Source organism: Saccopteryx bilineata, chromosome 12, assembly GCF_036850765.1.
Source record: "Saccopteryx bilineata isolate mSacBil1 chromosome 12, mSacBil1_pri_phased_curated, whole genome shotgun sequence".
NCBI lineage: Eukaryota > Metazoa > Chordata > Mammalia > Chiroptera > Emballonuridae > Saccopteryx > Saccopteryx bilineata.
The window spans coordinates 27173710-27188611 of NC_089501.1; the positions used below are offsets into that span (position 1 = coordinate 27173710).

At 42.4% G+C, this 14902-nt stretch overlaps 1 protein-coding gene across 14 annotated transcripts in view; it reads right to left on the reverse strand.

Moving 5' to 3' along the window:
• Window positions 1-14882, reverse strand: part of EPB41L2 (erythrocyte membrane protein band 4.1 like 2) — a 232103-nt gene extending 217221 nt beyond the window's left edge. For 12 of the 14 annotated variants that reach the window (XM_066247989.1, XM_066247988.1, XM_066247987.1 and 9 more), the window contains exon 1: window positions 14728-14882. The gene's annotated coding sequence lies outside the window, so the exon portion shown is untranslated. Of the gene's footprint in view, window positions 1-14384; window positions 14499-14727 lie in introns of those variants that run through there. The other 2 variants (XM_066247974.1, XM_066247976.1) reach the window with 2 other exon arrangements.
• Window positions 14883-14902: the final 20 nt, after the last annotated feature.

The following is a 14902-nucleotide window of genomic DNA, read 5'->3' on the forward strand; positions in this document are numbered from 1 at the left end:
TAGCTACAAAACTTGGCAGGCTTCCTGAGTTCTCCAAGAAAAATTCAATTGGCAACTCCATTAACAGCAAGAGAGAACAGTGTGGAAAGAGCAACTCTAGACATAAGGAGAACCTGGCTGTGCCTGAAAGCCCATTAAAAACTGCCACATGACTTTGGGTACCTTTAACCTCTTCCTGACTCACTTACTTCTCAGACCTATGAAACTGCTTCAAGAATCAAATGAGAAAATGTTCTAAGAACTGATTTCAAAAAGAGAAAAAAAATGTTAAATTAAAACAGCATATTGAAAAAGAAAACACTTAGAAAGAAGTTTATGCCACACTCACCATACAGTTTCATGCCATTATCTACTATGAGAAAGAACTATACAAAGTACCTTGATTAAGAAAATTATATTTTGAAACTATCCAATGTTTCTCAAACTTTAGTTATTCACAAACCTACTTTACAATTTTTGCCAAATCCAAACAGCTGCTATATTATTTAATACTGGTCTTCAAATCAAGCCACTTAAAAAAATGTCTACTTTAGCCTTATGCTAAGTATTATCAATTAAATCATAGTTATAAAGCCTTTGTATATTTTCTGATGCGAAATGACATACATATTTAATCACTGTCAGAAAAAGATTTGTCTGTGTGCCACCTCAAATCATTTTAACACACCACCACACTTTAAGTTAGGGAAATACTGTCCTGATCTATTGCCTACAACACCTTCCACATTAATGAATAGAGTATTTGAATTTATAAACCACTCAAAACCACTGGGTAACTTAAGCAACACTAACCATATGCATGCATGAGCCTTCGGATCTTCCTGGAACTACCTCAGAACTCACAGCCACTACCTTATCCAGAACCTTGGTTTCTGTCTCACTCTACCTAAACCCCACGTACAAAACCCCTAAAGTGTGTATCTTCACATTAGGGTAAATCCTATTCCATATTCATGCCCTACTAATGAAATTTTTCACCCTAAAAGAATTTAAAAGAACCCACCTATGTTCCAAATTTCCTCTATAGTCAACATTCAAAGAATATTTAAATTTCTGAAGGCAAATCCTGTGTCATAGGTAAACTCTAAAAATAAGGGAGCCATTTCAGATAACACATTCACAAAATTTTTAAATCTAGTTCAAATATATATTTATGACTTCTTTTCTTTTTCTTCTTTTTTTTTTGTATTTTTCTGAAGTTGGAAACGGGGATAGACAAACAGACTCCCGCATGCACCCGACCGAGATCCACCCGGAACACCCACCAGGGGGCGATGCTCTGCCCCTCCGGGGTGTCGCTCTGCTGCGACCAGAGCCACTCTAGCGCCTGGGGCAGAGGCCAAGGAGCCATCCCCAGCGCCCGGGCCATCTTTGCTCCAATGGAGCCTCGCTGCGGGAGGGGAAGAGAGAGACAGAGAGGAAGGAGAAGGGGAGGTGTGGAGAAGCAGATGGGCGCTTCTCCTGTGTGCCCTGGCCGGGAATGGAACCCGGGACTTCTGCACGCCAGGCCGACGCTCTACCACTGAGCCAACCGGCCAGGGCCTATATTTATGACTTCTAAGTGTCTGTATTGACCTAGTCCTTGAAAGTTTACAGGAACAAATATATTTACTAATCTCTCCCTAGGAAGGACCATCTTGTTCAATGATGTATCATCAGTCATCTACTCCCATCCATTCTCAGTGCTGACTAAATCGCCTGACTTTATACATGTACATATATATAACTGAAGTTCAACTCAGCGTGTGGCATGAAGAAAAATGGGTTTATTTTATTAAAGCTGCAGTCCTTATCAAATTTTGAGTACTACAGTATATTAGGAATCTTATTTCCATCAATTTAAAACTCTAAAATCAGTGTATTGAACATGAGTTAATTTCTGTTCCTTCCCAAGAGCATACTAAAATGACAATAAGGAAATTAAAAAAAAAAAAGTACAGATACACACACACAAGGAGGGGACAGGCCAGCAGGTGAAATATATCAACAGAACTCTAGAAGATGGAAAACAGATGTACAGAGTAACTGACTTTGCAGACCAGAGGAAGCTGAACCCTGAATTCCTGTTTTGGTGGGGGCCTACCAGAAACAATCCACTGAGGGCTGAGGTGAGAAACAGAGCTGAAAACAGGAGACCAGTTATAAGTAAATACGTACAAGGAACATTTCAACTTCTCCCTCCCTCCCTCCCTCCCTCCCTCCATCTCTCCTTCCCCCCTCTCTACCTTTCACCAATCCTTTGCAGCCAGAAGACAGGAGGTTCACTTGCTAGAGAAGCTGAGGAAGGAAGGCTCTGAGATCAGGGAACCCAGATATAGAGGGCAGAGGTGAAGCACTATACAGAAAACAAGGACGTCATTATTCAGTCAGCAAATACTTACAGAGAACCTACTCTCTGCCTAGGCACTGTCCTAGATACTAGAAATATAATACTAGGGCAAACAAAACAAAAATATTTGCCTTCATGCAGCTTATATTCCAGTGAGGGAGACAGTCAATAAACAAAAAGTATATAGTGTATCAGATGATAATAATACATACTATAGAAGAAAGAAAAGACAAGGAATAGATTTAGGGTATAGTGGAATAGGGGTTGTATAATAGTTTCAAATAAATGATCATGGGAAGCAAACATCTGAAGGAATTAAAGGAGAAAGCCATGCAGATGTGAGGGAAGATCATTCCAGACAGAAAGTGCAAAGGGACATCAAATAGGGCATGACTGGAGGTATCACATACATGAAAAAAGAAAAGGTCATTATCCAAAGGAAATTAAGTAACCAAGAAGCAGCACAGAAAATAGGAAAACAAAAAAAAATCAGTATAGTGGTTAGAAGAAAACACTGAATAAATTTCCCAAAAAGTAGAACAAATAGACAAAGAGACAGTACCAGAGAAAAAAGGAATCAAAATTAGAAAGTCAATCTAGGAAATTCAACATCCAAGTAACAGCAGTTCCAGAAGAACAGAGAGCATAGAGGGAGAAATTATTATAGAGGTATATATCTGCAAGAGAAAAGAGTTTCCAGGATGACAGGCCCACAGAGTGCCCAGAACAATGAATGAAAAACCTCCCACACCAGTAGACACATCATCGTGGAATTTCAAAACACCAAATTGTAAGAGAAAATCCTGAAAACTTCTAAAAAGAACAAACCAGTTACACAAACAGAAATAGAAATTAACATCACATCCCTCCTTCCAACAGCAACAGAGATGCTAGAATGCAATGGAGTGATGCCTTCAAAATTTGAAAGAAAAGTAATCGCTACCCTAGAATTCTATACCCAGCCGAACTATAAAAGCATTCAAAATGAGAGTGTAAAAGAGTGGAAATAAGTTGTTTTTAGACATGTAAGGTCTCAAAAAGTTCACCTTCTATTTGGATTTTCTTGGGAAACTACTAGAAGAATCAGGTAAAGTAAGAGTTAATAAAGGAACACAGAACCCAGGAACCTGGGAGCCCAAGAAGAGAGGTAAAGGGAATTCCCAGAGTAAAGCTACATAGTAGTTCTAGAAATAAACCAATCCAGGAAAATACAGGGCCCAGAAGAATGTCTCCAAGAAAGAAAGAAAATGTTATCACTACAGTTTTCAATGTAGTTTAGGGTTAAATTAAGGATGGGTATTAAAGAAAACTATGCAAATGAAGATGGAAGGCAATTAACTTCAGATTGAAAAAGTTAATTTTCTCATTTTTCAGAATGAAAAAAGTCCATGCAATCAAAGCACTTTACGTGACTTAGCTATTGCATGCTTGTGTTTTAGAATAAAAGAAGAGTCTAAGACTGTGTATGGGAAAAGGGGAGTTAGTAAAGGAGACTAACTCCAACCAAGATATGAAGTTAATAACTATTATTATCTAAAATGGAAAAAAAAAAAGGTCCTGGTCAGTTGGCTCAGTGGTAGAGCGTCTGCCTGGCGTGCAGGAATCCCGGGTTCGATTCCCGGCCAGGGCACACAGGAGAAGCACCCATCTGCTTCTCCACCCCTCCCCCTCTCCTTCCTCTCTGTCTCTCTCTTCCCCTCCTGCAGCCAAGGCTCCACTGGAGCAAAGATGGCCCGGGCGCTGAGGATGGCTCTGTGGCCTCTGCCTCAGGCGCTAAGATGGCTCTGGATGCAGCAGAGCGACGCCCCAGAGGGGCAGAGCATCGCCCCCTGGTGGGCATGCCGGGTGGATCCCGGTAGGGCGCATGCGGGAGTCTGTCAGACTGCCTCTCTGTTTCCAGCTTCGGAAAAATGCAAAAAATAATAATAAAAAATAAAAAAATAAAATGGAAAAAAAAAGAAAGAAAAAATGTTATTTAAGCAAAACACACCAGACAATAAAACCAAAAGAACTGAAAGTAGTAGCCTCTGGGGAGGAGAAATCTGTCACAAAGGGAACTAGGGCAGTGATCTGCTGCTTTTCCTTATAATCCCTATAGCATTACCTATATTACAAGCACCCTGGGAATCCCACACTGTAAATAAAAGAGCAAAAAAATAACAAAAACCACTTGAAAGACCAAAAAGGGGAGGTGGTCACCTTTTACATTTTATACTCTGGTATATTTTCCTTACATTGAAATATCAGACTGAAAACACTATAGTAACATGAAAAACAAGATGAAGGGTACTCCCAATTCCAGCATGATTCTGTAATCACAAAATAAAAAGTACTATTCAATCAGCTTCATAACCATAACTTGACAAAAGAAAACTAGGAGACAAAAAATGAGTTAGGAAAGCAAGCTTGTCTTTTATAAAAGTTAGATATTATAGATGCCAACAATTTCCTAAAAACTTGGAAGTTCTACATAGTAAAAGCGTTAAGCAATTAAAAGCAAAGCCCAGCCCTCCCTAGCAGAAGAAACACAAGTTTTAGCAGCTGTAAGCCTCAATTTCTCATATGTAAAAATGAGCTGCCTACCAACTTCAAGGTGTTGCTGCAAGAAGAACTGGGGATATTAACATGTGCAAAGCACCAACTATAGTACTTGGCTTATGGTCTATGCTCCATAATAGTTACTTTTCTTCCTTTTTCACATGTTTATTAATTATTAGTGCTCTTGGCCTTACTGAATTACTTAAAAAGGAACCTAGAAAAAGCCAGCCCACTAGCATAAAATGCATTTGTCCAATACAGATTCAGGGGTCTCAAACTCGCGGCCCGCCGAACAAGTTTGTGCGGCCCGCAGACTAATCCACGAAATTCAAAATATTTTGGATAAAATTAAGTAAGCCCGTGGATTAGTCTGCCAGCCGCACAAAATTGTTCGGCGGCCCGCATGCGGCCCACGGGCCACGAGTTTGAGACCCCTGGTAAGTAGATGACAAAGTGGCTGATGAGAGAGCACCTGAAGCTAGATGGAGGCTGGAGGCAAAGAAAGCAAGAAGAGTCAACTAGAAGCCTACACCTACGGAGAAATCTTACCAGGAAAAATAAAGAAGAAAGAAGTTGAATTATATCAAGGCTCTAGATCCACTTACCAATATAAAGAAAAAACAGAGGACAGAGGAACAGGTGTACTACACTACCGGATTGAAATCAGCAAAATTCAGACTGGGAAACCGACATAGAAAACAACCCATCAAGTTTCTTCAAGAAATAAATTAAATTGCAAGAAAAAATATGAGAAAAGAAGGAAACTATGGTGTACTGGTCTTCAGAGATATTATTAATCAATCATAATGTGTATCTCTTAACTGGATCTTGAATCAAATTAATTTTTTCAAAACTTGATACTTGAGATACAGAGAACAGACTGGTTGTTGCCAGAGGTCAGGGGTTGGGTGTAGGCAAAATGGGTAAAGGAGATCAAAACTCCCAGTTATAAAATAAGTTAAGTCCTGGGGTATAATATACAGATGGTGATTATAATTATAATACTGTACTAAATATTTAAAAGCTGCTAAGAATAGATCTTAAAAGTTCCCATTAAAAGAAAAATCAGGTGGTGATGAATGTTAACTACATTTATTGTGATAATCATCACAATGTATACAAACATCAAATCACTATGATGTACATGTTATTATGGTGATCATCACAATATATAAATATCAAATCACCATGCTATATAGCTGAAAGCAATAGAATGTTATACTTCAAAATACCTCAACTAGGCCCTGGCCGGTTGGCTGAGTTGGTAGAGCGTTGGCCTGGCATGCAGAAGTCCGGGGTTCGATTCCTGGCCAGGGCACACAGGAGAGTGCCCATCTGCTTCTCCACCCCTCCCCCTCTCCTTCCTCTGTTTCTCTCTTCCCCTCCTGCAACCAAGGCTCCATTAGAGCAAAGTTGGCCTGGGCGCTGAGGATGGCTCTATGGCCTCTGCCTCAGGCGCTAGAATGGCTCTGGTTGCGGCAGAGCATCGCCTCCTGGCAGGCATACCAGGTGGATCCTGGTCGGGCGCATGCAGGAGTCTGTCTGACTGCCTCCCCATTAACAACTTCAGAAAAATACAAAAAAACAAAAACAAAACACCCTCAACTTTTTAAAAAAATGATATTTGAGATAACTGGACATTTGAATACTCACAATTTGATAGTTGATGATATTCAGGAATTTTTAGGGTAATGATAGTATTCCAGTTATGTTTATAAAAGAGTTCTTCTCTTCTAAAAATACTAAAACATTAAATGATGAAATTTTTTTTAAAAGGTTTTAAAAAACCAAATAACATACAAATAAGGTACAGCCATAGGCTGCTGGAGTAGGCTTCAAAGAACAAGTTATCTGCCCTGGCCGGTTGGCTCAGTGGTAGAGCGTAGGCCTGGCATGTGGAAGTCCCTGGTTCAATTCCCGGCCAGGGCACACAGGAGAGGCGCCCATCTCCTTCTCCACCCCTCCCCCTCTCCTTCCTCTCTTGTCTCTCTCTTCCCCTCCCGCAGCCAAGGCTCCACTGGAGCAGAAGATGGCCCGGGGGCGCTGGGGATGGCTCCTTGGCCTCTGCCCCAGGTGCTAGAATGGCTCTGGTCGCAACAGAGCGACGCCCCTGGTGGGCAGAGCATCGCCCCCTGGTGGGTGTGCCGGGTGGATTCCGGTCGGGCGCATGCAGGAATCTGTCTGACTGCGTCCCCATTTCCAGCTTCAGAAAAATTTTAAAAAAAATTTTTTTTAATTAAAAATTTTTTTTTTAATTTAAAAATAGAATAAGTTATCTGTTTATGAACAATGAGTCATAAAGTCTAGGAGGAAACTAAGAAGAGCATTCTTTCCCCATGTTATTAAGGGCCTACTGTGTGTTGGGCACTGATTAATGGGCTCCATTAACTATGACTGACAGTGACCTAAAGGTCAGTCTTCGGGAAGGGAGAGGTGGGAAATTTTTGCTGGCCAAAGAGATGGCAAAGCCCACAGCCAGGAACCCCTACTTTAAGGTCATACAGATCTAGGCCTTTATTCAATTTTGACTGATATTTAGTATAAGAAATACAAACTCAATAGTCTAAAGGAGACAGATATCTAATGTAAATCAATGCAAACATCTACAGGCAAGACAAAAGGAAATGGGAGAGACTTCAGCAAAGCAGGGAGAGGATGAAAATGGAGCAGGCACTACAAATGCACAAATGTCCAGCTGATGGTTGTCCAGATAACTGGACATTTGAATACTCACAATTTGACAGTTGATGATATTCAGGAATTTTTAGGGTAATGATAGTATTCCAGTTATGTTTATAAAAGAGTTCTTATCTTCTAAAAATACTAAAACATTAAATGATGAAATTTTTTTTAAAAGGTTTTAAAAAACCAAATAACATACAAATAAGGTACAGCCATAGGCTGCTGGAGTAGGCTTCAAAGAACAAGTTATCTGTTTATAAACAATAAGTCATAAAGTCTAGGAGGAAACTAGCAAGAGCATTCTTTCTCCGTGTTATTAAGGGCCTACAGTGTGCTGGGCACTGATTAATGGGCTCCATAAACTATGATTGACAGTGACCTAAAGGTCAGTCTTCGGGAAGGGAGAGATGGGAAATGGAGCAGGCACCACAAACACACAAATGTCCAGCTGATGGTTGTCCATCAGCTTCCCAATGGGCCCACTGCTTCCCAATGGGCCCCACTCCTCCAATTTTTCCAGAGAAGCCTAAAATAAAGATATTCATGTGAAACCTCCAGATTTCTTAATGCCAGCAACTAATTTAAAGTTAAAACACTACGTCGAAGGCCTATTTCATGTACAAAAACATGTTCTAGATTTATAAAGATCACACTTTAATGCAACTTGCAGATTTAAACACTATCAATAAAAATTCCATTCACAACTTTCTTTCAGCAAGCTTACTGAAGTTACAGAGAGAGAAAGTTGTAATATAGCATATGCATACATCTTTTACACTCAGAACCAGTTACCTCTAGCAACATAACAAAAAGATGACAATTCTCCCTGGATGGAGAACAGACTGTTCCACAATGTGACCACTGCAGGACTAGCCTGCTAGATCCAGGCCAGGACAGTTTGCTTCCCGTAAATACCTTCAAGAACTGTCTGATCGACCCCTCCCCAACACGGCACTGCGTGACCGTTCCTGGGACAGGACACTGCCCCGCTCTGGGCAAGCATGTGAAGCACCTTCCCCTTACCTGGGGCAGGTCACGCCCCAGTACCACAACCATCCTGCCCTGTTCGACATAATTCCTTAGCACCTGCCACGCAGCAAAGAACATCACTGTAGTCCTGCCGCAGCCCAAGTTGCGCCTCATCTGTAAATTCCCTTAATAAACTCTTGATGGAATACTGAAGTTGTCAGCCTTTCCCTGGTCCCTCAGCCCTGGGAAATTCTATGAACACTCTATGTTACTGAAACTAGATTCAAACAGCTCTGCCGTACATATGGTCTCCTGCATACTACCAAAAGAATTAGATAGTTAGGACAAAGCTTCCTAAAAGTTCAACAAGTCTAGAGATACTGTACTGAAATTGTTAAAAAGTGGTTTTAACTTGTGATCACCATAGGATATTTCAGTTACATATCAAAAACTGTACATCACACAGAAAATTATTCCTGACTACAAAAAAAAAAATTGTTAACCACGTATTCATAATCAACTTCCCTACCTTACCTAGACAAAAAGGTTCTACGTATGAATAATGACAAAATCACTTTGGAACCCCTCCGATGCCCTCTGATTCTTAGCTGGAAAGAACTAAAACCATCCCCATACCAGCAAATTTAGTTACATATGCAAACTGTCAGCTTGATTACCAACAGGAAAAGACTACTTAAGAAACTTCTCAGAGTGAATAAAAAGATATTTATCATTCCTCAAATTTATTCCACATTACTGTGAAGATTACTTGGGAGGCAATCTATACACATTAAGACCTTATGATTCTACTATGCCCAAGTGAAAAAAATACCAAAGTTCATAGAAGTATCTGTGAAATAAAAACGTATTTCCATTTTAAAAATAACTGAGAATATGAAATTAGCCCAATTTCAATCTTTGGAAAAAAAATTTTTTTTCAGAAGTGCCTGACCAGGAAGTGGCAGAGTGGATAGAGCATCGACCTGGGACACTGAGGACCCAGGTTTAAACCCCGAGGTCACCAGCTTGACTGTGGGATCACAGACATGCCCCCCTGGTCACTGGCTTGAGCCCAAAGGTCACTGGCTTGAGCAAGGGGTCACTAGCTCAGCTGTAGCCATCAGGTCAAGGCACATATGAAAAAGTAACCAATAAACAACTAAAGTGCTATAACTATGAGTTGATGCTTTTCATATCTCTCCTTTCCTGTCTCTCTCTTGCTCTCGTTCTCACTAAAAAAAAAAAAAATCCAGAAGCAATGAGAATGCAGTCATGGGCCACATGAGCTCTATCCCTACACTAAGAGGTAAGAGGTATCACTTTAAAATTGAGAAATTTGAGAACACCAATAAAATTCTCATTAAAAATCAATACCAGGCCCTGGCCGGTTGGCTCAGCGGTAGAGCGTCGGCCTAGCGTGCGGAGGACCCGGGTTCGATTCCCGGCCAGGGCACACAGGAGAAGCGCCCATTTGCTTCTCCACCCCTCCGCCGCGCTTTCCTCTCTGTCTCTCTCTTCCCCTCCCGCAGCCAAGGCTCCATTGGAGCAAAGATGGCCCGGGCGCTGGGGATGGCTCTGTGGCCTCTGCCTCAGGCACTAGAGTGGCTCTGGTCGCAACATGGCGACGCCCAGGATGGGCAGAGCATCGCCCCCTGGTGGGCAGAGCTTCGCCCCATGGTGGGCGTGCCGGGTGGATCCCGGTCGGGCGCATGCGGGAGTCTGTCTGACTGTCTCTCCCTGTTTCCAGCTTCAGAAAAATGAAGAAGAGAAAAAAAAAAAAAAAAAAAAAATCAATACCATGCCAGACACTGGCTGGGTGACTTAATGGACAGAGCATTGTCCGGCACAGTAGTAGGTTTGATCCCTGGTCAGGGCACATACAAGAAGCAATCAATGACTGCACGACTAAATGGAAAAACTAAATGGAATGACAAGTTGAAGCTTTTCCCTCCCTCCCTCCCTCTCTTTCTCTCTCTCCCCCCCCCCCCATCTCTCCCATCAATGGAAAAAATAATTACCATCCCCAACACTACATATTTAGGAAAATAATGTAGATTATTTACCCTACTATAAATGAAAAACATACATCTGAGAAACCTATAGATCTCAAATCAACCACAAAACAAGGGGAAACAACATCCAATAAAAGGAAAAGCAAACCCCTTATACAGTATATTACCTACACGACATTTCTACACATGAAAACATTACCTATACATTTCTACGCCTAATACCAGCTTCTACGAAGGCAACTCCAATGTTCAAAGAATCTGCAACAAAAGCACCTCCAATACATTACAAGAGGTTTCATGAATTGATTCATGACATTTATTAACTGCAAACAATGTTACAGGTGCTTCACCTAACATATATATTTTAAAAGTGTGTGCACGTTTGTATATTTTTTGAGAGACAGACATATATACAATTTACAGGGAAAAAACTTTTTCAAGCATTGGTTATTACTATCAGTTACTTCTAGCTGATATGCAAGGTAATCTTTTCTTTGCTTATTGACTTACCTGTAACTTCTAAATGACTATATAATTTATATTTGGAGGCCATTCCCCTGTAGTTAATGACACCAGGCATTGACTCCATTTTGGATTTTAATCTGGGGCACTGCCCAGTTAGAGGAATGATAGAAATCTTATGAATATCAAGTTGCTGGTGTGTGGCAAGACATAGCAATCCCAGAGGATGGTCGGTCTGGAATCTGTAGAGGAATCATCTACAAATCTATAAATTCAAGCCTTCCAAAGAGGCTGGAAATGTTTGTGTGTTGAGGGGAAGGGGCAAGGGCTCAAAATGGATTCGCTGACTCCTAACTAAAGGTCCAGCCCTGGCCCTGAGATTCCGAGATTCTATAAAAGGCAGTAAATTAGGGTTTGGCTAGTATCTGCTGACTACTGGAGCCAGCATAAACATTTACTTGAGGCTTTTAAATCTGTAAGGGTACCCAATGGTTAGGTACAGTAATTCCGAATGTGAAAAAGCAAGCAAGGCCACTGAAAAGGTTTCTAAATAAAGGAGGGGGTAGGCACATTTCCTTTGTTTTCTTCAAGTCAAAAAGTCAGATTTTAGAAATGCAAATTTTGACTCAGCAATATTGATCCCTATAAAACTATTTTATTGCTTTATAAAAATACTAGCAATTCAGACTTTTTAAAAAGTTCACACACAGCTTTTAAACAGACTACTTCACTTCAAAAAATTTTTTTAAAAAGAGAAAAAGGCCCATACTTTCCTGTGGAAACAGAAACAAAGTCAAATCTTCAAAAATATTTAGCATTCTGTTATATAAAATGTAAACCCTCACATTCCTAAATAAAATGGCAGAGTTAGAACCTTTGTAATTCTCTACCACAGTAAAATGAGAGTGGTGATTCAGAGCAAAACCTGATGTTAAACATAACTATACAATATTACTAATTACAGAGTAATTTTACCAATAAATATTTTGGTTGAGGACTGCTTTGTCATCTTTGCAAGTATTTTTAGTTGAAAGCAAGTGGTCGGGAAGTACACGTGGACACGGTTATGATTTTTAAAAATCTATTTTTAAAAAATCTGGTGACTGGATTGGTTTTCTAAACTCAATTCTTTAGAACTGGTAATTTGGAAAGGGTAAACCACAGGAACGTTACATTAAGAAGAAAAGGACCTAACATGTTCACCAACTCAGATCAGCAAAGTTAACCTGGAAACCCCAAGTATTCACAAAGCTAAGATTGGGCCCAGATAGTCACTACATATAAAAATTATAGGAACTCTCCAAATACGGTAAGAGCTATCTGAATTTCCTTGTCTTATACTTGCAGTTATTTTTTGGTGGGCCTCTTTTCAGATTTGTCCCCTAAATCTGAAAATTTGCTTCTTTCTACTTAAAATTAAATTTCATATTTTAATACACATACCCAATTATATACATACCCAGTTTAATACACAAAACAAGTTGAAAAGATTGCATAGGAGTTTAAATTTTTTTTATCAAGTTACTTATAATTTTACTGAAATGAATTTTAACTTGGTTAAATTTTCATTTTATTGCTTTTAATCAATTTAAACAATACCTATCCAATTTAGATATCAAGAATTTGAGGTTGGGGGCTCAATTCAGCCTCATATTTTCTCTGGAACGTCTTTGCACACAGTACTCTAACTACTTCAACTAGAGGTAAAAGATTAAAGAACTCTTATGACTTGGTTTTTCGTAAACAGGGATGTTTTAAAAAGGAAAGAAATTGTCCCTTCCCGTTACTCTAAATGAGCAGCCTCTTGTTCTCAGCAGTCCTTCTGCACACAAGACCAATCCTGACTTCAGTGGGAATTCTGCCCAAGAAGTGAGGAAGATAGGATAGGGTTAAGTTAGCCCTAAATCCCTGCCATTGTTCGAAGCCATCTCTACTTGTACAGTTCTCCAAAAACCTCCAAGGAGTATATATCTCAAGTTTGATGGTAGTTCTTAAACTAAGATTATAGGACTGATCGCTCAGGCTGACAGAGGACACGGCCAAGCTCTTTTAAAAAAAGTTGTGTCAGCCTGATGAACGTGCTGGTTTTGCCTTTATCACAATTCAAGATTGCATTGCAACCAGCCCCATCAGTGGTTGCAACAGCAGTCCTGTGATTTCCCACAGCAATAAGCCTGCAAGAGGAAACCGAATAAGGATTAAGTGATATTCGTTTCCCAGTAAAACCAGTTCAAAGACCGAGAATTCTAAATCCCAGCTCCTGCGGGCAAAAAAATTGACTCAGTTTCCCATAAATGTTAAACCTAAGGGGAAATGTAATAGGATACCACCTAAAATGTTCATTCTCAATACAGTATTATAGAGATATAGAAATAATGGATTCTGGTGAAATGCATACAAGGGGGGAATAAAAAGGAAAGAATAAGGGAAAAAACTGTAAGAGTCATTAAAAAAAAAAAAAAAGCTTAAATAACAGTAACAAGAAGAACAAGACGCCTGACACAGACATGCCATTTCATATTCAAGAAGTTCAAGAAACTGAGTTTTCAGTGATTCAGAAAAGGGAAAATTCATCACATCTCTTCTAGGTTCCCCACCTCCCTCCCAATCCACCCAGAGCTCTCAAAAACAGGGGCAGCGGTTGTGGTGATGGTGAATTCAATTTACAGCGTTCTTGGTCAGTCGAGAGGGCTCCAGAGACCCCTCCCAAATATAACAGACTCTAGGCCAGAGCTCTTCTAACCTCACTAAAGAAAACAAACAAACAAACAAAAAAACATGACCTCAAAGGAGGTTAGTGATTTTGGGAAGCATGATGACCTACGTCCTCCGCAGACAGCCCTCCCGGCTTCTGGGACAGCGTCTCGGGCTAAGGATGCGGTCCGGACGCCAGTCCCAACTCCGTCGGCTCCGTTCTGTTCTCCTCGTCTTTCCCCTCCAGCTCACCTAAAAAATGCTCTTAACCCTCTGCTTCCAGCCCCGGAGAAGGAAAATAAATGACATCTCTGTTAAGATGGCCTGGATATCGGATTGTAAGGATCGGCGCGCAAAACGTGCGTGTCTCTGTGCATCCGCGCGGGCGGACGCCGGGTCGGTCCCGCGGGGCGCTCGGGGCTGGCGCGCGGCCCTCGCCCGGCTCCCGCAGCGCCCACGCGCGCGGACGGCCCAGGGAGGCGCGGCGCCCCCGCCCGCGTCTCCTCTCCCAAAATCATCCCCCGAAGGCCGTCGCCGCCACGTCCCGGGAGCCCCGGCGCACCCCGCCAGGCGCCTCAGGCGGGGAGCCGCTGCGGCCCGCGCCCGGATGGAGCCGGATTCCTCCTCCAGCCGCTCCTCGGCGCCGGGACGCTCGACCCGGAGCCCACGGCGCCCGGCGGAGCCCGCAAAGTCCTCACCATGCCTCTGCCTCTCCCGGCTGCGAGGTGTGCCCCGACTCCCGGGAAGGCGCGGAGAAGCGAGGATCCGGTGCGAAGTACCGGACCCGGACGCGGGGAGGGAATGGGATCCGGCAGGAAGGAGAGAGCAGGCGAGAGGGAGCTGCAGCAAACCCCGAAGCCGGCCGCCCCCCACCCCCACCCCGGCGGGGCCGTCCCGCCACCGCTTCCTGCCTGGGATCAGCTTCCCAGCTGCAGTCAGAAGAAAAACCCAAGCTGCCCCTGCGGCTCCGCAGGGACTCGTCAATCGGCCCGGGCCCCCCGCCTCGGGCCCGCCATTCCTCAGCCCCGCACGCCTCCTTACCCGAACACCGCAACTCGGGAGCTCGCTCGCCGCGGGGACCAGTCGCGCTTCAGCCCCAGCCCCAGCCTCAGCCCCGGCAGCCGCGGCAGCCGCGCCCGCCTCCTCCCTCCGATAGGTTTCAAATTGAAATTCCCTGACTGGGGCCGTCAGCGGACTCGGCGCGCCAGCCCCGCCC